The following is a 27,162-nucleotide window of genomic DNA, read 5'->3' on the forward strand; positions in this document are numbered from 1 at the left end:
CAAGACCGCCAGGATGCCTTTCTCCGCTGTGGGTCCCAGGAGCCCCAGCAGCAAGGTTTGCAAAGTGCTTGAGTCCCACTCAACCTATGCAACCATCATTCAGGGCCAGGTCTCTTAGCCCAGTCTTAGAGAAGACGCCCAGGGGAATTGGGAGGCCCAGGGCACAGGGGAGCTGGGCTTTCCTAGGCTCCCAGGGGCCACTCTGAGGGTGGCCTGGGCTGCAGCTGCTTTTCCTGCCAAGGAAAGGGGTGGAGGAACAGCCAACCCCTCCCACCCGCATCAGCTCCGAGAGTGTGCGCAGGTGTTCCTGCAGCTGCGGGGACCGGCTGCTGGAAGCCCAAGCATGCTGGGAGCCGTGCCTTCTGCAGAGTGTGTCGGCCCAAAGATTCAGGGAGATGGCAGAAAGTCCAGCTGCGCCCACCACCCCTGCAGGCGACAGCCAGGGTCAGGGCTGCCCGGGGCTTGGGCTGAAGCCAGGGTCAGGGCAGTCTGGGACTGTGATAAGGACTTAGTCCAGAGATCAGGGCTCAGCTAGAGGTTGGATCAGGGCTCATCCTGGAGGAGGGATCAGGGCTCAGCCTGAAGAGGGATTAGGACTCACCCTGGAGGAAACATCAGGCCCCAGTCTGGAGGGACGATGGGGCTCCATCTAGCACTGGGCGACAAAGCAAGAGCCACTGGATGACCAAGCAGAGGAATCCCTTCCAGCAACAGCCTGGGCCATAACTCACGTGACCCTCCGCTGTGCTGGGAGCAGAAGATTTCCCAACAGCTGCGCGATGCAATCCCCCATAAAGCCATAAAGCAGCGACTGACTTTGAAATGGTCCTTTCTCCGCCTATATCTTTGGACATAAATTTAAATAAAATGGCAATTTAAATGCTTGTGACACCAAGGGGGTGGCATGGGCTGTCTCTGCAGGCTGCGTAGGGAGACAGACGTGGCCCTAAACCCACCATCCTGAGCCACGCAGGCGGAGGTCGGCGCTGGGGCAGCGGGGAGGGCCAGCAGCCCTTGCAGGTGAGAGGGTGCCACCTTCCCCTCGGAGCGCCCAGCTGTCACCCTACAGCAGGGGCTTTAGTGATCCAGCCTCAGCCTTCGCCTCTGGGAAAGCGGGGCCGTATATAATGTCCACTGGGGACACGCCCCGTGGGACTCGCAAGGCTGGATGCTGGCCTCCTGTAAACTCTCATAAATGCCCTGCGCCTCTGCTGCCATGGCAGGAGCCCACAGGGAGCTGTAATCCACTGATACGCCTTAGGCCAGGGTGGCAGCAGCTCTCAAATCAGCGTAAGCCTCCACCAGCCAGTACCTGGCCCAAGCCAGGTTCTGATTCAGCACAACCAGCATTTCCTGCAAATCCGGGGGCTGCTGAGGCTGCTGCCCCCAGGGACCTCACAGTGAGACCCCGGAGCTGGAGCAAGCTCGCCAGGCCGTGTGACTACACACAGGAAACCCCTGCATTCTGCGAGATTTAAGCCAGAAGTGGCTGAGGGCTCCCTGCTGTGGGAGAGTGGCCATGCCTCTGCCCACCCCAGCCCCTCAGAACCCATTTTGGGGCACCTCCTACGTTACTCACCTGGCCTTGAGCTCCCACCTGGCCTCAGTCCTGCATTGTGTTCCCATGGGACCAGGAGAGTAGCCCCAGGGCCAGCTGCCCACATCCCTCAGGAAGGTCTCAGGCACTCCCCATATGGGTAGTTGGGGCACCCAAACCCCAATCCTGTCTTCACACTCCCGCATTCCCGGGTCCAGTGTGTGGACCAGGACCTGGGGTCCTCAGTCCAACCTGGGGACCGGCCAATGCCCCTCAAGCTGCTTCCTGCTGGACAGCCCGGCCCCTGCTACATCTCCAGAGTATGGACCAGGGAAGGCCACTGGGCGACTGGGGTGGGCACTGGCAGCTTCATGGGTGGCCTTTGCTGGGCTCTGCAGCCTGGTACAACCCTTTCTGAGCAAAGGAGGCAGGCACAGCAATGGCTTCTGGAGGGGACCCCAGCCAGGGACAACATTCACAGGTGCATGCCCAGGGGTGTGTGTTGACGGGTGTGTGTTTACAGGTGCCCAGGGTGTAGGAGGAAAGGGTTTTGGGACCAGTGCCTTGGCTCACCGGTCATTGGTAAGGGACCGATGGGACCAAGAACCCAGTCTGCGGCCAGAGTGAGGGGTGAGGACCAGATCCAGGCTGGCGCCCAGCCAGACAGCAGGGCAAGGCCTCCCCCAGCCAGGCAAAGAGTTTTCAGCAGCTGGGGTCCATTAGGGTGGAGCCGAGGCTGTGGACACTCAGATGCAGGGGCAGAACTCCGCCGGGGTGCCCATGCACACGGCAGGCACATGGTTGACCTGGATGCCCAGGGGACAGGGACTCCCCAGGGAGCCGCCCCGTGAGCAGCGCTTCAGTTGATCGGGGGGCCGCTGTCAGCTCTCGGTCAGTCCAGGCGCTCTCTGAGGCTTCTCTGCCTTGACTTCCTGCCCCCACTTCTGCCCCAGCACCACCAGCCATGCGGGAGTCAGGCTGCGTCTCTGTCGTGTCCTCTACCTGACCCGAGTCTGCTTCCTCTTCCCCACTCTGTCCCCGACCCTGCAGGGCTCCTTCCCTGGTGACCAGGGTGACGCCGGGTGGCAGACAGCCCCTGATAGCAAGTCACAACTGCACTTTCTAAAGCCATGTGGAGAAAAGAGTCCCTGCAGGTGGCGAACCTGGCGCCTCCTGAGACTTCAGGGAGGAAGCGGCTCCAACGGCCGGCAACACCCACAGGGTCCAAAGGGAAGGGCCCCGTGGCCAGAGGAAGACGCAGCAGCAGTCATAAACACAAGCAAACGTCCCGGGCCCACGCTGCATACTCAAGTAACCGAACGCGTAATGAAGTGGAGGGGAAGGGAGGTCTCCCGGAGAAGGGTTCTAATTAATGAACGTAGGACGGAGGGGGATGAAATATCGCAGCTAGAAGACCGCAGAAATCACCGCTGCCAGCGACATCTGCCGCTGGTGCTCAAATTAATGAAGGGAAGGCGGAGCAGGAGCAAGGTATTTGCATAGTCGTGAAGCATCGCCCTCCAGATATTTATTAATTTCAAAAGAAAAATAGCAACTTTCTGGGGCAGAAGGGAAGCAGACGCCAGCTCACTCACCACCAAGGCTGGTGTCGCCTGAGACCTGTCCCCAGCCGTGCCCCCAGTGGTGACACCTCTCGCTTCCTGCCCGAAGCGCATCCTCTCCTCTGCGTGCCGATCAGCCCCAGCCAAGGGACATTCTGTGACACGACTGGCCCTCACTGTCCCAGAGAAGGGGCAAGGGATGAAGGAGATGCCACAGGGCAGAGGTGCGGGGCACCCTGTGGCAAAATTCAGAGTGGCACCTGGGCACATCTGGGGTTGCCTCTCGGCACAGAAAGTGGAACTGAAATAGAACTGAACTGAACTCTAAGCGCAGCCCTGGCGACGCACCCTCGGTACCTTGCTCCGGCGCACTATGCAGGGTACTGTGGTCGGAGCAGGTGGGTGGAGGGTACACAGGCGATCTCTGCCCTATTTGCAACTTGTATTCCCCTTCTGAAATTAATTCAAATTAAAAAGACATCTCCCCTAGGCACTGGAGTACCTGTCACCCCAGCATTCTGGGAGGCTGAGGATCGCAAGTTCAATCACAGCCCAGGGAACTTAGCGACTAGGCGAGGCCCTGTCTCAAAGTAAAAAGTTAAGGAAAGGGCTGGGTGTAGAGCTCAGTGCAAAGCAAAGGCCCTGGCTTTGGTGTCCAGCACCACACGCGCTAGAAAGACCTTCCTGGGCACATTTTCATTTCCTCTATCTGCTTCCCAAACCCTCACATCGCCAGGGATCCCAGGAAGCCTTGATGCTCTCCCCTCCCTCAAGCAGTACCCAAAAACACCCCATGGGGAGACAGAGAAGCAAACAGAAGCCGCTTTGCACTTTGCCAAGTGGCGCACCGAGAACACCCCTGGCTGCCCCCCGAAAGCCGAATCTCAGGGCTTGCACTTGCTTTGAGCAGAAGCTGGGGGTCATCCAGGATTCTGGACCACATCCAGCCCTCAACACCCTTCCTTTTAGGGGTCACACCTGTTCCCAGTTCAGAGGGAGGCAGCCAGGGCGTTGGGGGAAGCCCATGAATAGCCCCCACTAGCCCCCCTGTCAAGGTGGTGAGAGCAGCCAGGGAAGCCAGCAGCCCTCGCTCAGGAAAAGCAATGGAAACGAGAAGACACAGCTGGGGAGACAACACATTTACTTGATGTTGTAAGTGATGCAAACTGTCTGGTGTCCCTCAGCCACCAGAGTGTCCTTTGAAGACAGGGCAGAGGGCTGGGCATATAGCTCAGTGGCACAGTGTCTGCCTGAAGACAGGGCAGGACTCCAGAGCCTAGGACGGTGGCCAGGAGCAGCTTCTGTCTGTACAAGATCCAGGGGAGAGAGAGTGGCTGATTGTCACACTGGAGCTGCTTAGGTTTATGATCAGATCCTTCCTGTTCCTGATGCCACGGTCCCTGCAGAAGCCACCCCTCCCGATATCTGCACCTTTTGCCCCAACACCAGTGCCTGGCTCTGTACATGATGCCCCTATGAAGACCATGTCTGCAGTGGACAGGTCAGTGTCAGGCAGTGCTATAGCACCAGGCCAACTCATAGTCCCTGGCAAGTCCCCTGGTGGATCGTGTGATAATGAATACAGCAGACTTATGAACAAAATATTAAAAATCACCCACCCAAGCAATTCTATCATCTACTGTCTCCCCTGCTACCCCAAATTTCTATCCAGAAATTTCTTCTGAAGAAATTCCCATTTGCTTCCCAACCACCTCCAGGGAATTCTGTCAAGGGAAAAAAAACAGAAAAGAGAAATTTGAAAAACACCATGGGCTCCTCTCCTTGTGCTCACACAGAAGGGCCCTCTCAACCTCCCAAGAACAGAGACACCCCGAACTGTGAGCCTCCTGCCCCACACCCCAGCCCTCCAAGCACTAAACCCCCTTAATGAGCAATTGCAGACCTGAGTCGTTTCTATCCAATCAAAGCCCCAGCAGGAGGTATGTGTGCACGCCGCCTGGCCTCACACTGTGAAATAGATTAATAAACCATTATGATAAACAGGCTGATTATTAGCACGAGAGCAAGGCTCCAGAGCTAATTGAAGCCATCCAGCAAAATGTCAGCACCTTCTTCGGGTATGAAATATTAATTGCACCCAAGCCAGGACTTGGAGGTGGAGGTGAGTCGCTATCTTTTCTCCTATGGCCAAAAGTCAATGGGGCCCGTCTCTGGAGACAAGGCCAGGCCACTGCTCAAAGTCTGCCCACACTGTCCACTACCTGTGACTTTAAGGGGTCACACCTGTTAGGTGTGACCTTAGGTCTGATGCCCTTAGTTCACACCTAAGGCCAGGTGGGGTCCAGGGGTCACCTTTCTGTTTGGATTTCAGCTTCATTCTTCTGAAGACTTTGGCCTGTCTGGAGGTACACTGGCCCACAGACTGGACAAGCCCTCCAGACCCCCAAAGCAACCCTGGGCCGCCCAAACCTTCTCCCTGTCCCTCGGCTGTAGCTCAACGGCTGTAGCTCATCCCAGGCCTGGTGGATAAGCCACCATGGGCTGGCTGCTGTGTTGGTGGCTACTCTCCACTGAACCAGAAGCTGCTAGGAGACCAGGAGCCTGTCTTCCTTGGCGAGAGTGATCAGCTGAGGAGGACCCCAGGTGAGACCAGCCTGCTGGGGTGGACATGCACCTGGCCTTGCTTCCTGTCTAGAATAGGGTTACTCAACCTGATAGCGGGGTGCATGGAAACTTCCAACTCAGAGCTGCGGGCCAGAGCTGGGATTTTTCCTTCTTAGTGCTAATTCTTAGCAGAACCCACACGGAGAGCTGGATGCAGGAACCTCCACCCACCTGCAGACCAAACGAAGCTGGATTTTGGGCCAGGGAAGGCAGACCAGGTTCCTGTGCCAGAGAAAGGCTGGCTGACAGCCATGCTTCACAGAGAGGACAGGTGGAGGGCGGCACCCCAGGACCCTGGGGCCAGCAGTGGGTGACTGTGGGCCTAGGAAAACAGCCCAGTTCTCCCGAGCCTGCTGGACGCAGGGCGCCCGCAAAGCGAAGGCCGTGGGTTCTGGGTCCGCCCTTGTGTGATGGACATGAGTGGCCTCTCCTCATACTGTCATAGCAACCACACTTTTAAGAAGTACCCACCCTCTACTGTGCTCAGATCTTGTGAGACTGCTGTCAGTCTCTCCACCACCGCCCAAAGCATGGAGGTTCTGATGATGGTGAGCTACAGGTCCTCTGGTCTGATAATGTGTCTAAAGATGGCTGTGCCAGCCTCTCACTGCTGCTCCTTGTCTTTACCTGCCCTGCCGTTGTCCTGTGTTTATCAGTTTCTTTTGAATGGCTTTTTAGGTGCGGAGAGTTTTTCTTGCCCTCCTCTCTCCCTGTTCTCCGCAACCACCTGCCCCACTGCACTTTCTTCCATGTGCTGTGACTTCAGGGAAAGCGGGGAGGGCTCTCTGATTTGATGTTTGTTTGCTTTTTCTCCTTAGCAGTAGAACTTGATATTTTCAATTTTGGAAAAACTAAAAGATACATAAACTGTGGGGGTTTTGTTTTAAAAAAAAGATGGCTGTGCCAGCCTGGAGAGTGTTCGTGTCCTCCTGAGGCTCTGTTGGACCCCAGCTGTGATGCCCTCCACATCCCCCCGGTGCAGATGTCCCCACCAGGCACAGACCGCGGCCCATCCCACTTCACCGAGCCCAGCCCACCCTAAGCAAGAGGCTGAGGCACCGCTCTCACCTCCACGTGGGAGTCAAGAGCATCAGGAGAGCCATGTGGCCACGCCACTGGGCCCCACACCATGGCGCAGCCACGGCCACCTCTCAAGGACACTGGAAGAAGAAGCCAGCACAACTGCCAAATGCTCTGGTCCCTGAACGCCAGACCTCCAGAGCAGCACAGCCACGGGGACAGAGCCCTCCAGGGGCCCGAGGCCAGGGAGGGAGACGGAGCGAGAGCTGAGAGGCTGGGGCTCCTATGGGGTGACGGGAATGTCCCAGAGGTGACAGCACCGCTCTGCAAGTGCATGAAAAGTCTCTGAACTGCGCTCTTCAAATGGATGAGTGGCATAGCATGTGAACCGTAGCTCGATAAAGCTTTTGTGGAAAGACCACTGCACAATAATAATGTTTACTCTGAAATGCGCGCGCGCGCACACACACACACACACACACACACACACACCCTCATACCTGCTGGCCACCTCCAGGGATTTAGCCTCAGGAGATGATTAACCATGTGCACATAGGTCCTTGAATATTCTAGAAACACACTTTATTTTCTTTTAATTTTTACTTTTCCTCATACGTGCGTGCAGTAAGGATATTTGCACTCCTTGTGTGGGGCTGGGTGTGGACGTGACACCTCTTAAACCTTTTCCCTCCCCACCTGCCCCACACACACACCTCCGTCCCTTTGTCCCCTCTCCTCTTGCAGAAGACCCCTCTCCCTGTTTCCGGTCACCTGTCTTTTATTTTGTTCTTTAAAATGTTTCTCCTTCGGGTTTCCCCTGTAAGGAAAACCACGCCGCACCCGAGCTTAGGTCCACACACTTCGATTGTCCAGTGCAGGGACTTGAATGAACTGGTGTGCACCTTCAGTCCACACTGCGCGGAGGGCAACACCGGCAGGGTAGAAGTGCGTCTGAGGGCGTATCTGTGCGCTCCGGATGAACTGTGAGTGCACCTGACGGGCTACAGACAGCACTGTGGACCTGCACACTGCACATCATCATCCACATTTCACGGAGTGGGAGGGGCTTGTGGATCATGGGGAGGGGGATTACCCTCCCCTCTCTTTTCTGAAGCTCTCAGGGTCGCCTGGTTGGCCTCTTGTGGCCTGTGTCGTTTGCATAATAAAATGATGCTTATTAGTTTTGGGAGCTGGAGGGGGCCGAATGCAGAGAATGGTGCCTCTTCTTCCAGCGGACCTGGAGCGAGTGGGCGGCCTGGGTCAGAACCGTGAACCCCGTGAGGGGGATACCCTCAAGGCTGTGGGGGGACAGGCCTCTGCTCAGGGCCTCCTCCCTGTGCCAACGCTCGGTGATGAATCCCGCCTCCCAGAAGCCCAGCTGTGGGCGTGCGAGGTGAGCTAGTCACTGTCTCCAGGGACGTGGCCGGAGGTCACTGCTGCACCCGCTCCCTTGGCCTGCACATTATTTCCTGCTAATCAGCGTCACTTGGCCCCGAGGGATGCTGGCCCCATGCGCCACCAGCTGCTCTGAGGAGCCGCTCCCCTGTTCCGGGCACGCTTGGCTGGGTTTGGTGAGACAGGGCATAAGCGGAGCTGACAGCCCCATCTGTCTCCTCCCAAGCAGTGAGCAGGGCGCCCGGCGGGCACGGGTCTTGCGAACCCTCAGGCTGGCCAGAGCAGGTGGGCGGCCCAGTCACATGCCAGGCCAGCTTCTGCCATGGCCCTGCCTGGGGAGGGAGAGCAAGAAGCAGGACGTGGGCTGGATGCCCCGCCCTCGTGGGCAGAGAGGTCAGGTGCAGAGCGACAGCGACGGCAGCCCCGGGGAGAGCTGCTGCCCCTGAGATGAGCCGGGCTCTCTCGAAGGGATGGCGTGACGTCCGTTCCCAGCACAGACAAGGTTGCCGAGGCTGAGGTGGGGGTGCGCAGGCCCAGCGAGCACCCACTGCCTGGGAAGCCGTGCTCTCGGACCTGCTGGAAAGGCACCCGGAGGCAGGAGGCACACTCAGCCTCCTGCGGGAGGGAGCTGGGGCCTCTCCTGCGCACCAGGAGGCAGAGGTCCCTGGAAGGTCCCCAGAGTGGGCAGGCAAGTGAGGTGGGGAAGGGCTGGGTCTGGCCAGGAGGAGGGCAGGAGAGGCAGCAGGAGGGGCCTGTGTCTGCTTGGGTCCCAGGAACTAGACTCTGGGAGGGACAGGGTCCTACTCGGGTCGTGGGACGCGCCCTGGGGGGCTTTCTGGGAGAAGCTCAGAGGGCAGCAAGGCGGGGGCAGGGAGATCACAGCAGCCTCAACCTGCAGATCATGCGGGGCTGAGGCACTGGGGGAGCTGGGACCGAACAGCAGGGCCCGAGGGCCCCCATCCTGCTCAGAGAGGACGGACCTTCAAGGCCAGCCTCACTAGGCTCCTGTGGACCACGAGGCCCGAGGGACCTCTGGTTTCCCGGCCTCCTGCTTTGGTGCCTCTCCCCAGGGCAGGACCCTGTAGAGGAGCCCTGCGGGGCAGCCAGGCCGAGACGCGTTCAGCCCCACCCGCAGGAGCCACACTGACCATCCCTAGGCCTCCGGCCTCTTGCCGGCCTCTTCCTGCTCACAGCCTGGACCCGATGCTTTTCAAAGTGCTTTTTTTCCCTTCGCGAAGGTATGGAAGCTCCTGGTAGGGAACCACCCGGCTGAGCAGAGTCAGGGTCCCCAAATTCCTGGCCAGAGAGGAGCAGCCGCTGGAGCTTGGAAAGGTCTGTTTCCTGGCACCGTGCAGGTAGACCCCCCAGGAGCCGGGCTGAGAGCCGGCTTCACTCACTCACTCACTCAGCAGCGTCCTGTCCAAGGGGCCCACCGGCGGTCAGCTTTCCCAAGGCTGCTGTTACAAGAGGAGGCTGCCCTCCAGGAAGCAGAGGACAGAACGCTGGGCTGCGGGGCAGTTCGGGCAGGACCTTCAGCTGAGGCATCAAGCCTGGGGGGGCTGGGGATTTAGCTAGGGGCTGGGGATTTAGCTCAGCGGCTAAAAGCGCCTGCCTGGCAAGCGCAAGGTCGTGAGTTCGGTTCCCGGTACCGGAGAAAAACCAAAAAAAAAAAGCCTGGGCCTTGGTTCCCTCGCCCGGAAGTGGGGCTCCCAGCCGGAGGTGTCCACTAAGTGGCAAAACCCTCGGGAGCCTCCAGGGGGCGAGAGGGAGCCAGGTGCCCAAGACCAGGACAGGCCCAGCTGCAGTCGCTTCTTGCCTCAATCAATAGCTATTTCTCCCCTCCAAATTACTTTCTTCTCCCCCAGAAACCATCGGAGGCCCCTGCTGCAGATCAGCTATGACAGTTTAAGAAAAGCTATTGGAGTTTCCAGACTCTGGAGGGACGCTGGGTGTGCTGTTTGCTCAGCCGTCTCTGCGAGGCCCACGGAGAGGGGCTGGGTGGAGGACAGAGCTAATGGGCCGCAGCCAGGCAAGGCTCCCGCCAGGCAACAGGTCCGAGGCCTGGGCTCCCAGGGGCCTCCACACACCTGCCGGAGCGGGGACCACATTCGCTCAGGCCTGGTCCCCACACAGCTGGCCCCGTCTGTGGGCCAGGCCACGCCTGTGCCGTGGGTACAGGTCTGCAGAGGTGACGGAGGCCAGTGTCCTGCCCCTTGGGAGCAGGGGATGGAAGCAACTGTGGCAGAGCTCAAAGAAAAGGAATTAAGGGGAAGCCGCGTGTAATGACGCACACCCGAAATCCCAGCCTCGGGAGGCTGAAGCGGGAGGATCACCATGCGTTTGAGGCCAGCCTGAACTACATAGCAAGACCCTGTCTCAAAGAAAAAGAAGGGGAGAGAAGCAGCACCGAGGCCTCCACAGGCCATGGCTTTGGATAGGGGGTACGGAGCCACCTCCCTCTGGTGGTCCTGAGGGTCTGGTCATACACTCAGCGTTGGTGCAGCTTTTAGGTGGATACACGGCCCCCAAGTGGACATGCCATGCCCCACATCTGAGCCCAAGGGCCTCTCTTTCTGCCTCTCTCTCTCTGTTTCTCTCTCTCTCCCAGGATGATGCACTTCCCTAGTGTGCAGGGGAAGCTCATGGCTGTGGCTGCTGCCACCGACACCCAGAGGTAACTAAGAGAAGGAGCTTGGTAATGACCTTCCAACGGCTGGGCACTGTGGGCAGCACCTGCTCCTTTCTGCTAACTGGAGGGAGCTCCCGCCAGGCGTAGCAGTTGGGGCAGCCTCTTCTCTCCATCCGGGGCAGCCCAGCCCCTCCCGCCTCCCGCTTCCTCAGCACGGCTGTGGTGCAGGTGAGATGGCTTCTCCCGGAGGCTCCACAGGGGCAACCCTGCATCACTGTTCCCAGGGACAATGCAGAGGATGCACATGGCCCTGCGCCAGCCACGGACCCTGTGAGCCTCGGTGACTTCATCTGTAAAATGGAGAAACCTGGGTCCTTGTGAGCCAGAAGAAAGGGACCAGCGCCACAAAGCAGGGTCTGTAATGCGATTCCACGCCCCACCCATCGCTGAGACAGGAGGAAGGGAGGGTGGGCAGAGGGAGGAAATGAGCCGGGGGAAGATGGGGAAGGGGCACTTGGAGTCTGGGACCCTTGCTGCTGGGTCACAGGCACGGACCACGAACAGCAGCTGGTGCCGGGGCTGTGGGGAGGCCCAGGAGTGTGCACACCCCGAACTCCCAGCTGGGCTGCAAAGCACACCAGCTAGAACAATTAACTGTGGCCTATTTGACTGCAATTTTTTAACTTGAAAAAAGAAATTAAAGATAAAAGATGTCGGAGCAGAAGTCTGAAGGACCCACAGACGCTCTACCTGGCTCTGGACCTGGCTCTGGCAACTGCAGGTACACAGGCCCCGGGGGACACTGCTTCTCCCTCCACCATAGCCAGAAGCCCAGCCTTGGGCAGCCTCTTCTCTAGGGCTCAGGAGCCCCACGCCTGGCTCTTCCAGGAAATCAAGACAGTTTCTGCCTGATTTCTGACCAGTCCTAAACTGGAAACCGTAAGACACCTACACGGTGGCAGAGGACAAAGTCCAGCTGACCTTGGCAATGGCTTTTATCTGCAACACCAAATGCACAGCCAGGAATGAGGCCATCGGTATGTTGATCTTCATTAAAATTAAAAACTTCTGCTCTGTGAAAGTTGCTGTGGAGTGAATGAAGACAAGCCACAGCCTGGGAGGAAACATTTACAAAACATCTAGCTAAGAAAGACTGTTATCGAGAATACACAACGAACTCTTAAAACTCAATGATAAGAAAGCCGCCAACCCTGTGAAAAAGGGACAAACGATCTAAAGAGACACCTCACGAGGAGGAATACAGACGGAAATTAAATTACAAAAGGATGTTCCACATCAGACATTATCAGAGAACTGCAAGCTGATACGCACAGATGCACACATACACATGGGTACACATGGGTATGCACACATGCACACTGGTACATACATAAACATAGACTGTGCATGTGTGCATATCTGCATACATGTGGACAGGACACATACATATGCATGGGTACACACATGCATACTCTGATGACATAATACACACTGATACACCAATACACACGTGCACACTGACACATGCATACATACCGGTGTACACACACACGGATACATACACATGCACCAATACACATACATACTCACAGATACACATATATACATGGATGAGCACACACAGATACATGCATAGTACACACACTGATACATATGTACACACTGATAAAAATACACATACACATTAATACATACGGATACATGCTTGCATACAGATACCCACATGGATACACGCATACACATGGACACGTGTACCTATGGCTACACTCATACACACCAGTATGCATTTCGGCGCTGGCACATGCCCAGGTCCCAGGCAACGTGGGGGGTGGAGCACGGGACGCCTGCTCACTGCCAGCGAGGAGTGTGACGGGGCAGTGCCTTGGGACGATCGTGAGGCAGTGCCTCACAAAGCTAAACACGGTCTCACCACGCGATCCAGCCATTTCACTCCTCGGCATGTTCCAAAGCCACTGAAACTTCAACTCCTGAACAGACATGCTCCCCGCAGCTCTATCTGTAATTGCCAGAATGGGAAGAACCGATGCGTCCTTTACCAGGTGGACAGATAAACGAACTACTCTGTCGGTAACAAAAAGATCAGTGCTGTCAGGGCTGGGGCCGGGGAGATGGTGAAGGGAGCGCGGAGGACCTGGGGGGCAGCGAGGTGCTCCCGTGTGACCCTGTGCCGGGGGTGCACTCTGCCCCTTTGTCCAGACCCATCGAGTGTGCGCTGGAATGACCAAATCTGTACTCAGTTCCACTTCATCTCTCTGTAAACCCCAAACTGCTCCCCAAATTCTATTAATATAAATTCGAAAAGAGGAAGAGAAGCCAGACAGCCGGACCGCTGCCTGACAGTCCTCACAGCAGGGGGCGGCCAGGCTCGCTCGGGCCAGTTGCCCAAGCTCGGCTCTGCTGCAGCAGGTGCTGTCACAGAATACCCGACGCTGGGTGATTAGTGAGGAAAAGCTGTTCGTTGAGCTCACAGTTCTGGAGGCCTAAGGGCATGCGGCAACGGAGACCTCCAGTCAGGGCTTCGTGGTGGACAGTGCCCCGTGGCGGGAGTGTAGAAAAGGTCAAAGCATGAGGGTCACCTGGCTTCACAACCACCCGCTACTGAGTGACTGATCCCATCCCCTAGGACGTAACTCACTGCCTGGGACCTCACCCACACTCTTCAGAAGACAGGAATCCATTCTCGAGGAAACCACCTCCCAACACCACTGCGTCAGGAGTCAAATTTCAATAGAGGTTTGGGTGAGGACTACCACGTCCAAGCCATAGCATGGGTGGCTCTGGCCAGGGCCACAGTGCAGCAAGGAGACCCGGGGGGTTCCAGGGACCGGGGCTCACATACCTGTTCACTGGTTCATAATGCCCAGCCCCTGTGCTAGCCCTGGGCCCCTTCCCTCATCAACCACTCTCTGCCTAGGACGAAAGCGAACTACAGAGTCCATTCCCGCCGGCCCTGCACAGCCCCTACTCAGCCCCGCTGGGATTCCCATTCCCAGGGAAATCATGGCAGAAGAGCTGCCCAGGGCACTGTGGCAGGGCTCCCTCGGGCCAGGCAGGAGCCTCCTACACAAAGGGACGACCACAGAAGCGTGTGTGACACAGTAGCCTGCGGGACGGGAGCCTCTTCGCTTCCCAGGAACACAGCGGCATGGACGCTGTGCTGAGCAGCCGGGGCCGGGACCTGATGTCGAGGAAACAATCTGTCAATGGGAAGAGGCAGCCGGGCAGCCGTGAGGGTCACCGCCCTGGAAAACGAGCCTGCGTCCAGAACTTAGCACATGCTTCCAGGTGGCCGCTACCTACAAGGGACGCGGAACATCAGATGCTCATCGTGCATTTTAATGAACCGATTCTTATTCAGCCGCGCACTCCTGCGGCCCTTCGCTCACGTTCAAAGGTTTCCTGGACATCTGCTGTGAGCGGAGTGCCTTTGGGCTGAACTCACACATTTCCCCATCCAGCCACACAGTAGCCTCCTCGCAGGTACCAGACACCCTGAGCTTGCAGGCGGCGAAGGTCACCCCAACACCTGTCCTCAGCAGGCCTGCGGAAGGCCTCTTGGTCATCACAGTTGGACGCGAGCAAGCCGAAGGTCCTCGTCCCCTGCAGCGAGTCCCTTCCGCCTGGCGTGGCCTTGCACTGCCCAGAGGCTCGCTCACCGTGGGAGCGCAGCGAGCGTCCGCCCGCACTGAAGTCCGCACAGCTGCCAGCAAAGCCCGGCCCTGGCTCCTCTTCTGGAGAAGAAAAGAGTCACCAGGCATTTAATGGTTGCATTAACAATGCTGCATTTGGAAGTGAGGCAGTGTGACAGCATCCAGGCCGCGAGCCTGGCCAACCTGTCCCTCCAGCCGCGGATTCATCTGTCACTCCTGTGACAGCGCAAGACAGCTCACCAGCGGGAGACACCTGGATGAGGCACGGTGCTGGCTGGAGGGCGGACAGCGGCCTTCCACGTGGGGGAGCTCATGAAATCTTAATGACATCCTGAGGCTGGCCGGAGAGCAGCCTTTCAAGTGGAGGCCAGGAAGTGTTCCCGCCCGCCCGTTGGGCACACTCCCTCTGGCTGGGCAGCGGGGCCCGCTAGTTCTCCAAAGTCTACCCCGGGTGAGCGTCAAATACCCTGGTCTCCTGCCTCCAGCCCCCCGGCCCCTGCAGCCTAGGTCTCTGCCCCTCAGGGAGAAAGGGGGTCTCCCCGCCCGCCCGGCTCAGTCCCTGCCTCCTCTCCGCAGCCCTGCAGGCTGCGCCAGCCCTTCCCCCTCCAGGCTCAGGGCTTCTCCTGCCAGTGTCAAGACCAAGGTCAAGGTCACCTGCAGCTTCCAGCCAGAGCCTCCCTGTGGGACATGCTCGTGGCTGTGGTCCATGACCGGTGCCCTCAGGAAGGGCCCCTTCCCACCTCCGTGCCCCTCCAGGTTGCTTTTTGGAAGTAATTTCCATGTAATGAGAACACAGGAAAACCTCATTATTTGAGACACCACTAATTAGGGGTTTGTGATCAGCCTGCCTGGCCTGCTGAAGTTGACATTTGCTTTCTCTACAGACACTGCAAATTAACAGCCAGACAAGATCACCGGGACCTTTAAAAAGCCAGCAGTTCCCAGCCAGCAGCCAGCGGCTACTACACGTGCTGCCTCCCTACCAGGTGTGCTAATTATGAGCCTCTCATTCAGAGGAGGTGCCAAGAGGTCGTCCAAGTGGGGCTCACAGGGGCTCCACCTTGAGAGGCCCCAGGGCAGCCCCCAGAGGGCTGCACAGTTGGACCCTTGTTCTGGTTAGGCTATATAAAGCAACAGATTTAATACAGAACACATAATTTATAGGATTATTTTACAACAGTCACTCAAAGAGGCAAATGCAGGAGAGTAAAGATCTGTCAATGTGTTACAGACCCAAAGAATCCAGCTGAGGGCCTGGATTCCACGGCAATGTCCTGCACAAGTCCAGCTGGAGGCCCAGAGCCCAGGACAATGCCTCCTGCAAATCTATTTCACGGATCTGCACTGGGAAGACCCAAAGGTCAGTGGTAGAAGCTAGAAAGTCTGTGCCACAGGGATGAAGGATCTGTGCCAGCAGGCTGAAGGGTCTGCACTGGAGCCAAGAAGCGATGCTCAAGGTAAGGACCAGAGCTCCCCTGAAGAGAACCACAGCCATCCTTTGCAACAGGGAGGACCCGAGCTCCTCCGACGTGAACAGCTGGGTTCATATCAGGAAAACCAGCCTGACAAGCTCCTCCAGGAGAATCAGCAGTGCCATCTTCCCCTCCAGTTCTCCTTTCTTGCTGCTGGCAACAATCCTGGGGTGGACCCTCCACACCCAGCACCATGCCAACTCGGTTCAGCTGGGTGTCACAAGTTGCCTGGTACTTAACACACCACACCCCTGTCATGGAAGAGGGCTCCAGGCCCTGGAGGCTGAAGGCTTTTCCCGGATCACAGTGGGGACACCTCAGAAATGTGACCTAGGCCCTCCAGGGCCCCCAGACACAGGGGGTGGTGAAGAGGGGCTGTCAGCGGGATCCAGAGCCCCAGGAGAGCAGTTCCCATCTCTTCCTCAGAATAAAGGAGGAGTGGACCAGCTGAATCTGAGCTCCCTCCTCTAGTCCTGATGGATTCTGCCCAGTCTGCGGGTCCTGGAAGGACAGGGCCATGGGGCCCTTCTCCTTTGTAAATTGTGAGGTCCACAGAGGTCTCAGAGAGGGCCATGAGGGCACGAGGGACAGAGGCCCAGGGATCCTGTGGCCAGGGCAGATGCCTTGTACCAAAGGGAGAAAGGAAGGCTGGGTGAGGACCAAAGACAGAAGGTAGGAGCTGGAGGCTGGGAGGTGCTAGGAGGAAAGCCAGGGCCAGGGCTGCACTCCCAGGGCTCAGCCCGTCCTGAGGCCCGGCCATCCCAAGACTCCACCTCTTCCCGAGGCCCCGCCTCCCCTGGGCGCTGCCTCCCTCCTGGCCTCTGGGGCTGTGAACCTGGCCACGCCCCATGCTGTTCTTTTCCTTCCCATAAGCCACCACTCACGGCAAGCTCAGACACCTCAGAAGAACATTCCAGGAGTCACAGTGCTGGGGTCTCAGGTCAGGAGCAGACCAGGTGTCAGAGACACAGTGCATGTAGCTGTCCACACCCTTGCAGGGTGCTCCACTGTGACACCCTGAGGCACCCACCTGTGTGGCACATGGAGGCTCTCTGTCTCTTCTCACTCTGCCTCTGCACCCCCTCTACCTCCTAATCACCCTTCTCAGAGCCCAAAGCTCTCCTGGGTCTCCTGCCCACCCCTGCCTGATGCCCGCAGCCTTAGGAAGCAGATACTGGGGACTCTGCCACCTTGGATCAAATGAGGCAGCCCCTGGCTCTAGACTCATCCCTTACCCCCACCCCAACGAGGAAATCTGCAGCCTGCAGATCCCACCCCACCCTAAGTATCAGAGATGCTGGGATAGGCCTTCCTCCGCCAGACATGGGGGCTGGGGACACCGAGGACAGCAGTGGCCTTTGCCCTGCTGCCTGCGCTGGGAAGGGGCAAGGCTGACAGAGTTCCTGGGGACGGGCATCAGGAAGGGCATGAGCACCCCTAGGCCCTGCAGGGGCAGCCTCCAGGCCTCAGTCCATGCCCACACCCCTGCGCTCTGCACCCCTTCCCACAGACCCACAAGCTGACCATGCTGCAGGTCTTTATGTGCCTCTGTGCCCAGGAGCAGGGCCATGCCTGCCCCTTGCTGTCTCCCTAGCGTCCTGCAGGCATGCACGGGAGAGAGGGAGTACTGGGGAGGAGACTGGGGAGGGAGGAGGGGCTGTGGTGGGAAGGGAAGCCGGCGGCACCTGGCGCAGGGGGCAGCATCACCCCAGGAGCAGCCTGACCCGCCTGTTGCCCCAGGTCACTCACACTGTCCGCCTGGTGTGACAGGACCGGAGGGGACGCCTGGGTCCTTGCAGCCATCAGCCTCCAAGGACGGCAGAACCCTCCTGTACCGGGAACCTTCAGCTCTTTGCTGCTTCCATTTTTCTCATTTCAATAATTCTTGCAGCCCATGTTGTGTAAATAAAATTATTCTTCCCCAAAAAGCCATTAGCAGTGCCCGACATTAATTCCCCTGCAATCTGTGTAATTAACTGCATGTAGCACAGGGCGTCAGAAGATCCGCTTGCTAATCGCCACTCCTCCGCTCCACGCACCTAATTAAATCTCCTTCCTGTTTATCCACTTACAGGATCCTCTGCAAAGACAGGAACCGCCAGGAAACCGGCTGCAATAAATCATCTTTTAGTAATTTTGGAGGCTGCAGTTCCACGTGGTGCGTTTGCATTTCCTTCCACTGCCGAGGTTCCCACCCCTGCGGGAGCTGGGCTCTCTGGGCTCCTCGGAAAACATTTTCTGCACCAGCCGGAGCTCAGGACTGAATGCTGAATGTCCTTGCGTACAGGGAGGAGACAGGAGCCAGCACCAGATCGGGCCCTGGATCTTCCCGTTGGAGCCATTCACATTCCAGCCTTCCAGCCTTAGGGCCAGGGCCTGGGGGCCCCCAACCAGAGTGCGGGGCCACTCAGGGCTGCTGAGGCTGCAGGGAGGAGTTTCCCTGTTCTAAGGGCCCAGGCAGGGCAGCTGTGGCCTGGAGAACCAGCTGGAGTTTCCTGAGATTCCGCGGCCTGGGGCCAGTTGTGGAGGTCAAGAAGGTGCTTATCACAGAGCCTGGCAGGCGGGTGGGGGGTAGGGGGTGTAGGTGGTAGAGGAGGGGAGAAGGGCGTGAGGGCCGGGAGCTTTAGCAAGTCCTACAGCCAGCAGGAGAGGTGCTCCGAGGCCTCGGTGGAGCCTGGGGTGTCCTCCTCAAAGCGCCCGCACGCAGGACCACCAGCAGTGTGGGGGCATCGAGCCCTCACCATCTGCCAACCGCATGTGTCTGCTTCACAGCCAGCCCATGAGGAGTCAAGTCACCCTCTCCCATGAGCAGGCTTGGGGCAGGGAGGTCACAGCGCAGCTGGTGCAGGAGGAGACACAGACCTGGGAGAGAGGGGGGTGGGCAGGCCCAGCAGGCTCGTGGTGTCACACTGACGGGCACAGGGTCTCTCGGGTGTCAGACAGCAAGTGCGCGGCCTGTGCAGAGACCAAGAGCCATGGGCGGATCTCACAGCCTACGAATTAGGCCTCAATAGAGCATAATTTCAAAAAATCCAAGTCCGTGGCTGCAGAGCTGTCCCTGAAGCTCTGGGTTACTGATTTCCCTTGAATCCTGGTTTCTTCTCCCTCACACTGAGGTAAGGGTCAGCAGCGGGCAAGGCAGCTTCTCGGTGCTGGGTGGCACAGCAACAAGTGACAAACTTGGGGATGGACAGCCGGGGGGCTCAGGAGCCCCACAGGTTGCAGGAAGCCCTGGCGTGGGGCCACTGCCCCTTCCTGGGTGGGTGAACCATCTCCTCCTGCAAGGTGTCCCTGAGTGGCTCCTTATCAAGGGGCAGAGGGAGCATCTACAGCACAAAACAAGGCCATGTAAAGGCGGGGCAGAGCCTGGGGTCTCCTGCAGCCGGACAGAGGGCACAGGAACGCTCCTCCCCAGCCCCTTGCGGGGAGTGCGCACTGCCCCTCCTTGACTTTGGACTTGTGGCCGCAGGGATGCGTGAGAATCCGTCCCTGTTGTTTTACACCGCGTAAGCCAGTAATTGGCTGCGACAGCCCCAAGGACACAGGAAACAGCTGCTGAATCAGGCCCTGCACCACGCCAAGACCCCAGCTGCCTCACTGCATGCTAAGTTCAGGAGCTCAAGGTCTGAAGTCTGACGGGAGCTGGGCCCGAGCACAACGACCACAGACACCGTGGTGCTGCGCCTGCTGGCTGCCTGCTCCTCGGCCTGCACCGGCCGTTTTTTTTTTTTTTTTTTGCAGTACTGGGGATTGAATTCAGGGCCTTCTTGCTGAACTACCCACCTCAGCCCTTTCTTATTGTTTGTTTTGAGACAGGGTCTCACTAAGTTGCCCAGACTGGGCTTGAACTTGAGATCTTCCTGCTTCAGCACCCCAGAATGCTGGGATTACCATGCCTGGCTAACCTTCACCATAATAGCCTGTGGAAGCCACACCATCACCCAGATGGGGAAACTGAGGCAGAAATCAAGTAAGTTGGCCCAAACCACAGCTAGCAAGTCACCTGAGGCGAGAGCTGAGCAGATAGAACCCAGTCACGGGACCCCAGGGCCCAGACCAGCTCCGTCCTGGGAACGTTTTGCACACAGCTGCAAGATTGATGGCTGCAGCACCCTCAGCAGCGTGCTGTTTCGCAGGCCGACTTTGCTGTGAGGGGAAAGCCTGAGGGCGCATGGTGCGTGTATCTGCTTCACCTCTCCGTGAGGTCAGGGCGGGCCGGGCCGGGCCGCAGCAGCATCCAAGCCACCAGCTGGCCTCCGCAAAGGGGACGAGTGATCTGAGCAGGGACTCCCGTCCTGGGTCTCCCCAGCCTGCTGTCCCCAGCTGCCTCTGAGGACAGGGCGCTGGTGCTGGCCCGGGTCCCGTGACGGCTTGCCGGCCTCTACCATGTGGAGTCAGCACCTCTGGACGCTGGTCCTCAGGCTGAGGTGGGCGTGCCCCTCGGTGGGGAGCCGAGCAAGCAGAGTGGGCGGACAGCGCTGGGCTGGACACCACCCTGGCGGGGGCCTCAGCTTCCCATCTTCTCCCTTCCGAGCCCTCTTCCTACAGACCTGCCAGGCCCACCAACATGGGTCCCACACTTCGGTCAGCATAGGACGGCTCAGATCCCAAAGCTGGGACCAGGGCCCAGCCCAGGGGGTCACAACCATTTCCCTGCCCTGCCTGGAGCTGGGGGCATCCGTGGCCAGGGCCACGATTGCCTTCCACAGCACATTTGTCCCCGGCACCCTGCCAAGCAGCCTCCTCCCGTTAATTCCGTTCCCATTAGTCCCGTGCAGCAAATCTGTCACGACCAGTCCCCTCCTGGCTCATATTTTTTACTTTTAATTATGATCAAATGTGGACTATTGAGTAGTTTGATGCATTTTAGGTGTCTACAGAGGTTTCTTCTTAATAATGCAATTGCGAGGCTCTAATGGCCCATAACTGGGGTCATTACTGCACTGTATATTCAGTGGGCCTCCAAAGTTGGACATCTCTCCCCAAGAGGGCTGTGGGGGGAACGGGGTGGCACTGGATGAGGAATGACAGTGGCAAAGCTTTCTCGGGCCCCAGGTGAGCTCTTTCCTTCTGTGGGAGGGCAGAGGCTCAGGGTGGGACCTCCCAGCTGTGGGGACTGGCCACAGGGGGGAGCACTGCGACTCGGTGACGTCCTGCACCTGGGAAGCAGACGTCCTTCGGAATGGCTCCTGCTCACCAGCGTGTAAGCCCCGGAGACCTCGTCCCTCCAGGTCCACTCCCACAGGCCCGTCCGTTAACACCACGCAAAGAGGACTAAATTTCAACACAAGAGCCTGTCGGGGTGCCCTCAGACCATACCCAGGCCATGTGCCTTCTTCTGAGGGGTGTCAGGTGACCCGTGGGCATGGACCTCCATGGGTCCTGACACTGTCCCGGCCACCTCAGCCCTGCACCTCTTGCTGCCGCAGTGCCTCGTGGAGCAGGGCAAACTGCCCCCAAGCCCCTGGAAAGTGGGGTACATGATCGAGTCCCCGCGACAGAACTCAGCCAACCCTGAGCGGGGGTGTAACCAGATGTGGGGGCACCTGTGGCAGGTGCAGCCGGGAGGAAGCCTGACATCGTGGCCGTGGCCATGAAGCGCACCTGTGACCAGGCCACAGCTCCACCCTCCCCGTCTTCCCTCCTGGACTCACCAGGCTTTGGCTCCCTGTCGTTGTCTGCTGCTGTCCCCCATCACCTCAGCTGCTGAGTCCCTGGGCACCCGTGACCTCCTCCTGGCCACGGTCACCATCACAGAATTTGCTGGCACCTGCTGTGTGTCAGATACTGGCTGCCCAAGGTGGACACGTCGGGGGAGTGCCGTGAGCAAATGAACCGCAGAACTGCTGACCATGGAATCACACCTGTGGGGTACGTGTATGGGCCCAACACCCAGCGCCCCTGTCTGTCCCTGGCCGTGATTCCCTGCTGGGCGGCAGATCCGAGCTGCTCACTGGTCAGCCTCAGGCTGGAGGAGTAAAGGGTGTGAAGGTAGCTCCCTTTATTCTGACTAAGGACACCAGTGCCAGTGTTGACCGAAAGCCCATCACCAACTCAGGGAGGAGCATCTCCAGAGCCAGCACGGGCTCTGCTCTCTGGGACCAGCCACAGGGGCCAGCAGGGGCACCGCGGGGCAGGGCCTGGCCTCCGTCTGTTCCCTTTGGAGCCAAAGCTTATCTAGTTGTGCGGAGGCTCAGGCCTCCCAGTGACCTTGCGACTCTCCAGCCTGGCCTGCACCTGCTTGGGGCCTCCCCGGCTGACGGGAAGACCAGAAGGACGACAAACAGAAAATACTTCCACTGCGTGCGTTACACAGGAAATGCTCCGAAACGGTCAAATTTGCAGGTCTGTCATTTCGCAGAGTCCTGGAGGGAGGTCGCAGATGGCCCCGTCATGGCCACAGAGTTCCTGCCGGGGGAGACGCGCAGGGGAGGATTAAACAGCTGGACCTGCTTCCCACCCTGCCTAGCACAGCCCCGGGCTTGCACCATCGCTGGGGAGTTGAGGAGAGTGAGCGGGAAACCCACAGCTCTGGAGCGGCCCCGGGCCCAGATGTTGGAAGGTTAATGGTCTGGTTGGTTCTCCAGAGTGGAGGCCCCGACAAAGTTCAGAGTGCAGCAGACCCTGGGGGCCAGCAGCCTGGAACCAGCGGGGCAGCATCAGGCAGAAGGGACACTGAGGCTGGGGCCAGGGTGAGTGCGGCCTACCAATGTCCCTGCTGGCTGAAGTGGCCAGGCCTTTGTCCCCGCTGTGTCAATCCCCAGACACAGCTGCCCACAGACAAGGTCACTGTCTGTGCTGAGGGGCTCCTGCTGCTGGGCTGGTGGGACTGTGGTCCTCTTCAGGGGTCTCTGCACTTCCGGTGGCACCCCCCTACTCATGAGAGCACACCCAGGAGAGCAGCCCCACAGGATTCCCTGCCCTGCCTTCCAGGGGCTAAGGCCTCTGTTCCCGTCCACGTACAGCCACGACAGGGCAAGGGGGCACCAGGGGGTCCCGAGACTGGCAGCGCCCTGTGCTGCTGTGAAAAATGTGTGAGCCTGGGTGACTGAGACAGAGCAGGAATGAATTCATTATGGTTCAGGAGGCTGCAGCATCCAGCAGCCAGGTGCCAGCGGGCCTGGCCAGTGCGGGCGCCTCACTGCTCCCGAGGGGACCTTGTGGCCGTGTCTTTGTGGCAGAAGGCAGAAAGCAGGCGAGGGGTGTCCCGCGTGGAGCCTTCCCTAAAGGCCTTGATCTCTGTCCTGAAGAAGGAGGCCCTCATCTTAGAGCCTCACGTCCTTTAAGTCTGAACACCTGCATTTTGGAGGGACACCTGTGCCGTGGCCAAAGCCACCCCAGACTCAAGGCAGCACAGTCAGGCAGGCTGTACCCCTCCAGGTCACCCTGGTTGGCGGGGAGGCACATGGCTCTCCCTTCCTGGAGCCCAGCGTGTGTCCCCACGAGACCGTGGGGTGTCGGTGGGCCCCGTGTGGCGCTGCACACCCTCGGGCTGAGCCCCTGACTTTCAGCATCACACAGCGGTGCCCAGCCCACTCTGTGGAGACTGTGTGTGATTCCCATGTGCCCTTTAAGGGTTGCGCTAGGCCGCAAGCTTATCCCTGTCGGCACCAGCAGAACTATAGCTCACTGCCCGACACAGCCCTCAGCACCCAGCAGCCACGTGGCCCGTGGTACCTCTAGCTAGGCAAGGAGGGGTCCAGCTTCAGCCCTGATTTATGCTCTTTCCTTGCAAAACGTCTGCTGGGTGCTCTGAAGACTCCAAGTGCCCTCTGCTGACCCATGAGTGTGCCTTCCCAGCTGCCCCGCTGCAGACCCACAAGTCACCTTCCACCCGCTGACATGAGGACCACTTTCCTGCTCCCTTTCAGGGCTGGCAGGAAGAGTCAGGCCCCAGGCCACTCTGCAGAGTGAAAGACCCCTCCTGGGAGGGCCAGTTGGCGTGGCCAGGTGACCCCAGGAGAGGGACAACAGTAGGCGTCTGCCTTGAGGAGGCCATAGGTAAAAAGTGTCCCACACCCACGCTGCCTTGGTCCATTTTGCTGCTGTTGTCCAAACCGAAGACGGCAATTTCCGGAGAACACAGGCACACTTCCCACAGCTCCAGGGCCGCCAGCTTCACTGTCTGCTGCAGGCGGCCTCCGACACCGCTGCGCTGAGGCTGAGTCCTAGGGACACTCGCAGACACAGGCAGCCCCAGGATATCTGTCACACCCTGGGGACCAGGACCAGATGGCAAGGTGCCAGTCCTGGGAGCCTCTGCCCCTGCCCCTCCATGATGGCTGGAGACAGAGGGGCCACGGGGGGCGGGGGTCTTAGAAAACAGTCCAGCCGGTCTGCATCCAGCCAGCTGAGGGGCTGGCCCCGGAAGGACATGGAGGTCCCATGGCTTGGGGTCAGACCAGCTGTTGCTAATTATCAGGAGGGACAAGAAACATCATAGGCCGCTCCAGAGGCCATCCTGGGCAGAGGCCGGAGCCCCAGAGGGAAGGGCAGGAAAGAAGCAAACACTCACACACACAGTGGTCAGCTCCGTGTGTGTGCGTGTGTGTGTGTGTGTGTGTGTGTGTGTGTGTGTGTGATGCTAGGGATGGAACACTCGGGATTTTTCACACACCGGTAAGTGCTCTACCACTGAGCCACACCCTTGCCGCACTCTTTCATTGAGCCCATTACACACCCAGGGGCCACTGTCAGATGAAGGATAAAACATGGTCTGTCCACACCATGGAATATTAATCAGTCTTAAAAGAAGGGAATTCTCACACCCAAGGCCGTGTGAATGAACCTGAAGACATTGTGCTGAATGTGATAGGCCGGTAACAGAAAGACAAAATCATTCTGTTCATGCCAGGTCCCTGGAGCAGCCAAAGCCGTGGAGACAGAAAGTAGAGTGGTAGGCGCAGGGGCCGGGGCATCGGGTGTGAGGGGGCTGGGACATCAGGAAGGGTTCGGGTTCCAGAAGAGCTGGGGCAATGGCTGTGCGGTAGCGAGTGTGTGCTGCGTGCCCTGGATGTGCACTTGGGCGGGTTAGGGTGAGAAGTCTGTGTCGGGTGTGTTTTACCACAGTAACACGTGTTTCTTTTTGATCAGAAATCTGCTGGCAGAGTTTGTGCTGAGCAAGGGCGGTGCTGACAGCTAGCTGCGACGACTCCTGCCCACGTTCACGGCCGAGTTCTTCACACGAACACATGGCGCGGAGCTGTAAACACGCAAGGGCATGCTGGCCAGCCATGGGTGGATGGGTGGGCACGTGGTGGCCGGGGCATCTAGGGGACTCGTAAGCTGCCCTCCCCCCCCCCGCCCCCGGCCCGCTGCCGCCAGCCCACTGGTGCAGAGCCAGGGTCCGTTGTGCCTCGAGCCATCCAATGCGTGGTTAAGCACTTGGGGAAGGAGCAGACCAGGTAACTTCTGCTGTCAGTGAGGACGGTGAGGGGCAACGCGCAGGTCCCGGTCCTCGGACCACTCCCTCTTCCTGCTCCACCACTCCTGTGGCACAGCAGGACCAGCAAATCCCTCCCAGATGTTTGAGCAAGTGGGCTGTCAGGCCATCAGTAAATGATGAACAGTTGCCGTGGCAACAGCCCCAGCCCATGTTTCATCTCCTGGAGAGCCTGGCAAGCTCCAGTGATACTGGGGACAGCCAGGCTGGAAGGGAAGGGGCATTAGCCACCGGCCGCGCGCCAGGTGACACTGAGGCTCGAGCACAGGATCGGCGTGGCCCAGGTGAGATCGGGTTTCCAGGGAACAGAGGAGTGGGTTTGGGACAAGACAGGTGAACGGCACAGTCTGGGGAGCTCAGTTCAGATAGTCTAGCTGACTTCAGTTAAGAGGACAACTGAACCCCACTCTGGGCTTGGCGAGGTGTGTTCTACTGTCCAGGTCATAGGATCCCCTAAGCCTCAGTTTCTCCATCCATGAGACAGAGGTAGAAATTGTACCTGCTCTATCTGGTCTGCACAAACCGGAACATGTGTAAAGTCCTGGGCACACACAAGCATCGAATAAATGGTCATTAGCATGATCATTATTTGTAAAGAGACTTACATCTCTTACAGATGATGAGGAAAAACACTCTGTAGCTGTGTGTGTGTGTGTGTGTGTGTGTGTGTGTGTGCGCGCGCGCGCGCGCGCGCATCTGTCCACATATCACCACCCCTGCCGGTCTCGTGCCTCCGGGCATTCCTTTCTCCCTTCCTACAGCTGACCTTGAGCATTCTTCGCTCAAGGTCACCATTCTCCAGCTTCGTGTATCTGCAAGGCTTCGTGCTGCCCATGCTTGAAAGAGCCTTTCACTGAGAACAGACTCCTCCAGTGGCAGTTGGGTCTTTCTTTCTGCCCTTGTCCTGCAGCCAGGCATCCTTAGCGGGAAGTCTCTTCTTGTCTCCTGAGTGTGACGTATCTTTTTTCTTTGAAGACTTTCTACTGCCTGCTTGGAGCAGTCTGAGTACCGGATGCTTGCTGTAGTTCCCTTCTTGCCCCTCGTGCTTGGGGTTCATCAAGCTTCCTGGAGCCAGGATTTGAGGCTTACCCGGTCTGGACACTTGTGCCAGCTGTAATGTCTGCAGGTAGGTGGCTGTCCCCTCCCTCCGCCCTCCGGCCCAGCTGAGCATGGCTGTCCCTGGACCAATGTGTTTAGAGGTCTTCTCTCTGCAGGTCTCGCTTTGGAGGTCTGCGACTGCCACGTCTTCAAGCTCATCGATCTGTGTTTCTGCAGTGGGTAGTCACATCCAGCACAATCTTCATCTTGGACCGTACAGTCCTCGTCTCCAGGGCTTTGACCTGGGTCTCTTAGCGTGTCCGCACCTCCACCCCACAGCTCCAATCTTTCCTCTAGCTTTTCAGATATGCGGGGTGGAGTCCTCACAGCTGTCTTAATATTGCTGTCTGCTAAGCCTAACATCCAAGTAGTTCCCAGTTGGTTTCAACTAACTGGTTGTTTTTCTCCTTGTGGGACGGGTTTTCCTGCCTTTTTGTTGGATTTTTTATTGAATGCTCAACATTGTGAAGTTCACCCTGGTTGGATGCAGAATTTTTTTGTATTCACATAAATATACTTGAACTTAGTTTGAGAATGAACTGATTTTTAAAATGGTCTCACTTTTAGGCTTTATTATTTGGTACCAGAAATGCGTTTTCCCGTATTGGCTTAATTATTCCTCAGAGCAGAGCAAAGACTCAGGAGGCCTCTGGTCTGGTTGCTGCCGGTGCTGAGCGCAGTTCCGTCTGATCCCTTCACGGCGGATCTGTC

General features: G+C 58.2%; 1 long non-coding RNA gene across 1 annotated transcript; it reads left to right on the plus strand.

Annotated features, from left to right (window-relative positions):
* The first annotated feature begins 19,747 nt into the window (after positions 1–19,747).
* LOC102027440 lies at positions 19,748–26,926 on the plus strand. The gene is made up of 3 exons (XR_264472.2): positions 19,748–19,881; positions 25,005–26,479; positions 26,568–26,926. It is a non-coding gene; the product is annotated as an uncharacterized LOC102027440 (long non-coding RNA).
* The last annotated feature ends 236 nt before the right edge of the window (positions 26,927–27,162 follow it).

This window comes from Chinchilla lanigera, unplaced genomic scaffold, assembly GCF_000276665.1.
Source record: "Chinchilla lanigera isolate Chin_1 unplaced genomic scaffold, ChiLan1.0 scaffold00112, whole genome shotgun sequence".
Taxonomy (NCBI): Eukaryota; Metazoa; Chordata; class Mammalia; order Rodentia; family Chinchillidae; genus Chinchilla; species Chinchilla lanigera.